Source organism: Lathyrus oleraceus, chromosome 1 (assembly GCF_024323335.1).
Source record: "Lathyrus oleraceus cultivar Zhongwan6 chromosome 1, CAAS_Psat_ZW6_1.0, whole genome shotgun sequence".
NCBI classification, from domain to species: domain Eukaryota; kingdom Viridiplantae; phylum Streptophyta; class Magnoliopsida; order Fabales; family Fabaceae; genus Lathyrus; species Lathyrus oleraceus.
Genome location: NC_066579.1, coordinates 402,814,800 through 402,822,623, shown reverse-complemented (window position 1 = coordinate 402,822,623; position 7,824 = coordinate 402,814,800). Strand labels below are relative to the sequence as shown.

Sequence of the window (7,824 nt, the reverse complement as noted above, 5' to 3'; positions counted from 1 at the left end):
TATTGTGGGTGATCTAACAACATTAGATTTTATTAAGTGGACATAATTGCCTTCGATTTTATTTGGAATTCGAATTTTAGTCAGCCACATTGTAGAAGTCTATGAAGTACATATCCTACAAACTTTTTTTTAGATTTAACATTTATCTAGTACATTAGAAATTTAATACATATATTCACCATACTTCAACATGAACATGGTCACTAACCCACACCCAAAAAGAGGTTCTTAAACTGGATAAACAATATACACAAATCAATGCCTACTTTAAAGCTCGATGACAAAGAGAACCATTACCAATTTGATCATGTCTAAGCTTTTTTTGTGTGCATCATTGAACATGTCTGAAGTTCAAGTCAATATTCGAAGTCTCTTAGTTTATAATTGGTTGAAGTTCAAGTAAATTTACTTTACTTTGAAAATGAGTTCCAACACACAGAAAAATGAGACTCCTGCATATCATATGAAAAAAAATAATGCAGAACATAACATGCAATATTCTGAATTTTAGCAACTGCATTACTGATGTAGTTTCAGTAGAATTCAATTTACTCTGGAAAGTGATTAAATGTCAATAATTTCTTATACTGTTTTTTGCAGAGACAAAACACCACCTTCAACTGCATTATTCAACATATTGAACACCAACCATATGTAGTATATTCGTCAGCAGCTCAAATTAAGGAGCATTAATAATGACCCTTCTCCTACCTACCAACCAAAATATATTACAAATTAAGACTAACATAAGGTGGTTGTCAGCCTTTTTTTGGCAGCAAGCATGTTACTATATAGTTAAGGACTTTGACCTTTCTGTGAGAAAAAATATAAATGAAAGTAACATTATTAACTCAAACTGAGTACATTTTCTGTTTCTGTTGGTTCCATGAATTCACAGTAAATTTTGGTACACCATTTGCACCATAGTGTAGCATGAGATCTAAATCTTATACTCAAGACAAAATGGAACAATAAGTTATTCAAGAAAATGATGAAAACAAACAATTGGATATGTTCAACTCAAAAACTACTTAGTAAAATATAACAAGCAAAACAACAAAACTTAAAAGATGGAATTGTTTTCACAAGCCTTGGGCCACAATTTTTCATAGATAGCTCTGACAATTGGAAGAACAGCAACAAGAGCAAATTGAAGTTGTTCTGAGCTACTGGTTTTCACTGAAATTTGTCCGCTACTTTTGTTATTCAGTCAAGCACGAACGGCCATCTTAAAACTTCGTCCGACAGAAAATTGTGACTGAAGGTTAGCGCCTAAAGCCAATATCCCTCTCCACTTCACCAGAGAAAGGCCTAAGGAAGACTGATCCTGGCCTATTGGAAAATGCGCTTCTCTATACCGCACTTCTACATTGGTTCCATAAGCAGAGTTGCCTTGACACCTCATAACGCCTGTGCTTCCCATTAATAAGAAGCATCTTCCAAGAGCTATCTGATCCTCAACTTTTAATCCAGTAGATACATTTTCACCAAAAAATGTGGCAGACACGCCTGCACAAGTCTCATTCTTTTTGAAATTCTTGAATTTTGTCTCTTCCCTTAGGATATAGACTAGTTGCTTTCCAATGCTTTGTATGTCAAAGCCTGCCATGCTTGAACCATTCTCTCCATGTTTTGCAGCAATGGAGGAATATAATTGGATATTAAAGTCTTTCTTATCCTTTGAAAGCTGAACACCAAAAGATGCTGGAAAATTATTGGCAAGTGCTAGACTGTTTTCAATGGTTAGTCCATCATAACCACAATCATGATCCCAACTATTCATATCCAACACCGGCCGTGTAAGAAACTGGGATGTCGGTTCTAAGGAATGATATCTGAAGGCCGGATTATCACCATCGAAGGATAGTGGCACGGTCATATCAGGCAAGGGAGTCGACATTACATCCGGGCTTTCATTTTCCTGATAACCACTTTCTTCCATGTAGCCTTCGTTGTTTAAATCGGTTTTACCTTTGTTCTTCTTTATCTCTCTCATCCTTATCAATTCCTCTTTCCATTGCTTCTTCTGGAGAAGTTTGACGCGATAATCATACTCTTCGAAGTATGCTCTTTTTTGTTCTTTACTGAGTTTAGCAACCTGAGATTTCGTAAGAGGCCGAAATGGCAAAAGGTTGTCATCTTCATCTTCATCTTGATCAGAATCAGACAACTCTGCAAACTCAATTTCAGAATTGCCAGTGTCAATACCACCTTGATCAGACGCGAGTTTTGGATGGATACGCGGCTGCATCAACCAAGATAACAGGTATGGAAGCGATGGAGTTCGAAAACGATAACCAAACACCTTTTTGTAATCAAACAATTCTTGAGTTTTGGAAAGGCTAGTTGCTTCTGATAGAATCTTCATTGAGTAACATAAAAGCAACATAAGAGGCCTCCAAGTTTGACCATTAGGAAACACTTTGTGTCCATCTCTATTCCTTCAACAAGATGGGTGATTCTCAACAAGAGCAACTGGATCCATCACACTCGGATTCATAATACGCTCGTCGCGAATAGCTTGTCCCACAGCTTGTTGAATCGCGCGACTTCTCTGAGTTACAAACACAACATAACTCAATGGTTCACATAATGGTCCTTCTGGAGGTGCAGTTGCAGCATGAGTCAATGTAATAACAGTATCCCTCCATATCAATGGACCAAATGCATCACAAATTGATTTCAACAATGGTAAATCATTGAGACTCTTCGTTTGTGTGTCGAGACGGTCGACATAGAGAACCATATCAATTCGTTTTCTTTTAGTTAACTTTAGAATCCTTGATAAAACGTTCTTGTTATAACATTGTTCCACTCCAGAAGATTTCAAACCAGGAGGGTCAAAAACCCTTATGCAAACACCATCAACCATTCCAACAGTCTCAATTGTTAATCTTTCTCCAATCACATAAAATGCATACAAAAAGCATGTAGGAGTTCACTGTACCATGTTAGGGGACACATAATACAGCATGTTTTTTGAGAGTGAAAATGAAATGTTACCTTGTTTCGGTTTAGTGACAAGTAGAACATGATCATCTTCTGGTTTGTCCATCGTCCTGAAAACGAGACAGTATGAACGGAAGGTGTTTGATTATTGGTAATCTAACGAATATTGGAAAAAGAGGCACTCATTCAAATGAGTTTGTTTCTTGACAGTCAAGACTCAACACGATACGAGACAACGCCTTCAGACTCCTATTGGTTATGCTGTGCTTAGAATTTAACTATTTCTGGAAAATATTTAAATATGGCCTTTTCTATAAAAAACTTTCTTATCACAAAATAAATAAAATATGCCTTTTCTGATTATAAAGTTATTTTAAAAAACTATAGTAATTTATTTTAAAATTATTTCTAAATTAATTTATATAAAATTAATAGTTTATTCTACCAAAAAAAAAACTACTCTCTCCATTTAACCATTAAAGCTATTTTTTATAATTATATTTCATTCGAGATTAATTTTATAAATTATCAGTATAAAATATTTTATACGATGAATGCATTACAATCATTCATAAAAATACTATAAGTGATTAAGATAAAAGTCAAACATAAATAAAAATTCAATGATCACGATTAAGTGATTGTGTAAAAAAAATTTACACTATCGATGCATATTAATTAAATTCGATTCTTAAATATTATTTTACTTTTTAGAAAAATTATTTTATTTTTTCTATATTTTATTAATTTATTAAGGAGTGATAGTTTTATAAAAAAAATTATATTTATTATAACATTAATTATATTACTTATTATGTGTAAACATGATATATAAAAAAAATAGAAATAATAATATAATACTCATAATATTAATAACAATATGATTATTTAAAAAAAGTATTTATATTTTTCATTTTTTCAAGATTAAAATAAATTAAAAAATAAAATATAACTAAAACTCACGGGTATGGCTGACAATGAATCAAATCAACTCAAATATAGTTTAAAATTAGATTTGACTCGTTGAACTTGTTTCATGAACAAAATAAATGGAAAGAACAAAAAAAAATTAAATTCGTTAACTAGATGACATGAATTTGAACTAAGTATAATTTGACTCGTTAAGTTTATGAGTTAACGTGTATATATATATATATATATATATATATATATATATATATATATATATATATATATATATATATATATATATATATATATATATATATATATGACTTATTCCAAATCTTAACTCTTTATTTTCTTCCAATCTATTTTATTTTAATTTTTTGAAAAAAATAAATATTAATTTAAAATATCAAATATATATATAAAAAAAAGATGAATCTAACAAGTTGAACCAAGTTGTTCGTGAACTTAAAACGAATCGAGTTTGAGTTTAAAAAAAATTGTTTCAAGCTCGAGTCGAGTTTTGAGCTAAGTTAATTCTTATCGAGTCGAGTTGAACTGATGCGAGTTCTACTCGACTCGACTGGACTCATTTACAACCCTACTCTCACAAAGGTGTTGCTCTAAAAAGAAGATGTCCCACAATGTTCAATGCTCCCTAGTGAAACACTCCCCTAGCACATGGTATCGTGAACCTTTGGTTCGAGAAAGAGACTGGTTTACTTGTATCAAAAGTCAACGACGCCACAAGGGTGGTGAGTAAAATACTTTTCGTTGAAGAGTGTCAACTGAAGGAGAAGGACGATCCAAAACGCAACGGAATTTAAAATTTCTCCTTTAATGATCCTTACGGATGAGCATGATCAGTGATAGAATCGTTACCTCTTGTGGCGATTGTAACCTTTGATGCAGATCTACGGAGCGATCACGAACGTTGAACAATGACAACGCCTCTACTCAGTCCACACGAACGGATTCCTTCAATCTCAGTGCTAGCTGCTACGAATGAAGGCTTTGAGTGAGTGACAGAGAGAGAGAGAGAAACGAAATTGCAACTACTAAATGCTTCTACACAAGGGTTCTATTTATAGAACCACTTGTGTGGGCTGCAAGCTAAAAAGCCCACTCAAGTGTATGTGGCCCATATCTTATAATATGTCAATATCACTTAAGCGCGTGGTACCTTACCATATTTCGTATTCTACTTAAGTACACCGTACCTTACGATGTTCTACAATTCACTTAAGTGCACCGCACATTACGGTATTCCTTAGTTACTCTATCTCTCATCAATCTGTCCTTTTGTGTGTGACCCTGTAGGTTTTCGCGGAATTGACAATTATATTAAATCACGTATTTAACATAATAAACAGTGAGCGGTATCTAGCAACACATCACTGCTACCCAAGACACAAAAATGTCATGTGATCTGACAAATCCTTCTGTGATAATACTTATGTGTACAATTACCCTTTTGCCCTTATGTCTATATTGAACACAAGACATAGACCGTGTCATCCTTGTCCAGTTCAATATTGGGCCCATAGACATTTATCCTGTTACGCAGGATGGGCAAATTCCATATAGGTCACTCATGTCCCTTAGCATGCTTCGTGGAGTACCCATCAACTGTCTTTATGGTCATCCAATTACGGACAACATTTGATCAGTAATAAGGCACTCGACTCTACATCTAGGATCCATAGTGGCACTCGACCATGATAATAACTTATGACACTTTGCATAACATTCTATGTAGTATTCTCATAGCGGGTCAATTCAGTATAAATATTACTCGTAATATTCATACCTATGTTTAAGACTTGATAACTCCTTATCCATGATCCATGAGATGTGATCATCAGTCTATATACATAAGAGTCTTAATGTTTTAATGTTATCCCACTTCACAATAAAGCTCGACTACGGATACTTTAAGAATAATGTCCTTATGTTTAATGTGATCTCATGATTAAGTCACATTTGATACATTAAACGGACTATCTATTCTAGGGACTTTATTAAACAAACATAATAAAGAAAAAGTCTTTTATTATTAATAAATAATTTGATACAAGTACCAAAAGTATTGGCCTCTAGGGCTTACACCAACATCAACGGCGCCACAAGGGTGGTGATTAAGAAACGTCCCGTGTGCTACAAGAGTCTGTGGAAGTAAGAAGAACTTCCACTTGAGGGGAAGCATTGTGGACTCACACTTGAGGGAAATTATTGAAAATGTAGCAAGTGTGAGTAGTGTGGGTAATAGCCCTACATTAGTTGAAAAAATGGAGACTTGAGCATTTATAAGTGAGAGAACCCACTCACCAATCACCTTAAGCCTTTGGGTGAATATGTGGTGTGTCTCTCACAAAGGTATTTCTCTAAAAAGAAGAAGTCTCACAATGTTCAATGCTCCCTAATGAAAAAATCCCCTAACACATAAGTCAAAAATTTCGGCTTGTGCTTGTTTGTCCTCTGACTTCTTCTTGTCAAACTTCTCTTTCGACTTCACTTGCTGGTTCTTCACATAAGATTCTCATTGAATCTTTCTTGACATTTTCAGTTCAATCCCATTCCTTAATCTCATCTATGATCATGTCCCTATTGATCGCTACTTGCTTGTTCATTGGGTCGAACAACTTGTAACCTTCAGTCGAATGATATCCTATTAGAATCATTTGACTCGACTTATCATCAAGTTTTCTTCTCAATTAATCTGGAACATGTCTATATGCTATAGATCAAAATAATTTCAGATGACTCAAGCTAGGCTTGACACCATACCAATATTCTTCTGGCGTAATTCATTCTAGCCTTTTCGTCGGACATCTGTTCAAAATATATGATGCAGTCGTCACAACCTCTTCCCATAATTATTTTGGTAGATGCTTGCCTTTCAACATACTTCTCACCATATTCATGATGGTTCTGTTCTTCCTTTCTACAGTTTCATTCTGCTGTAGAGTGTGGGGTGGCATCACCTCATGCACAATCCCTTTTTTCTCACATAACATGTCGAAGTCTTTCGACACATATTCTTCATCGCCATGAGTCCTCAGAATCTTGAGCTTTCAACCACTTTGTCTTTCGACCATAGATTTAAACTTGGCAAATACCTCAATCACTTCACTTTCTTCTTGATCAGGTAAATCCATAATTTTCTACATAAATCATCTATGAATGTGACAAAGTATTTGTTACCTCCAATCAAATCCACTTGGATATGACCACATACACCAGAGTATATGATTTCAAGAATTGCCTTCAACTTGCTTCCTGCATCCTAACTGAAGTTGTTCTTGTGTTGCTTCGCCTGCACACATTCCTCACATACTTCATTTGGAATGTCAATTTTTGGTAACTCTGAAACTATGTTTCTTATTTTCAAGTCTCTGATGTCTTTGAAATTAAGATGTTCAAGTCTATAGTGTCATATCCATTCATCCTTGTTAGCTACAGCTATAAGGCAGTGCTCCGTCATATTAAGTTTAGTCTTGAAGGTTCTATTATGATACATTGAAGCCATCAAGATTAATCTTCCATATGAGTCGAGAAATCTTATCATCTTGTCTTCGGTCGACACTTTATAGTTTTTTTCGACCAACTGCCATATGCTGAGCAAATTACTTTTCATGCCTGGTATATACAGTACATTTGAAGTTACTTACCTCTTGCCATTTTTCCTCATAATCAGAACATCACCAACACCTTCATCTGCTAGAGTGTTGTCATTTGCAAATTTGACCATGTTCTTCATTATGGGTTTTATGTTGACAAACCAATCTTGTCTACCACTCATGTGTGATGAGCATCCTGAGTCCAAGTACCATTGGTCCTAGAATCTTTCTCCATCTCTTGTTGTGACCATCAACAACATCTCTTCTTCTTCATGCTTTGCAAACTTTGCATCATTATCTTGATTATTTTGTTTTTCAGGATAATCACTAGAATAGTGATCATACT

At 34.4% G+C, this 7,824-nt stretch overlaps 1 pseudogene; it reads right to left on the bottom strand.

The window, feature by feature from the left end:
• Positions 1-1,063: 1,063 nt before the first annotated feature.
• On the bottom strand, positions 1,064-3,055 carry LOC127111317 (translocase of chloroplast 159, chloroplastic-like; annotated as a pseudogene).
• Positions 3,056-7,824: the final 4,769 nt, after the last annotated feature.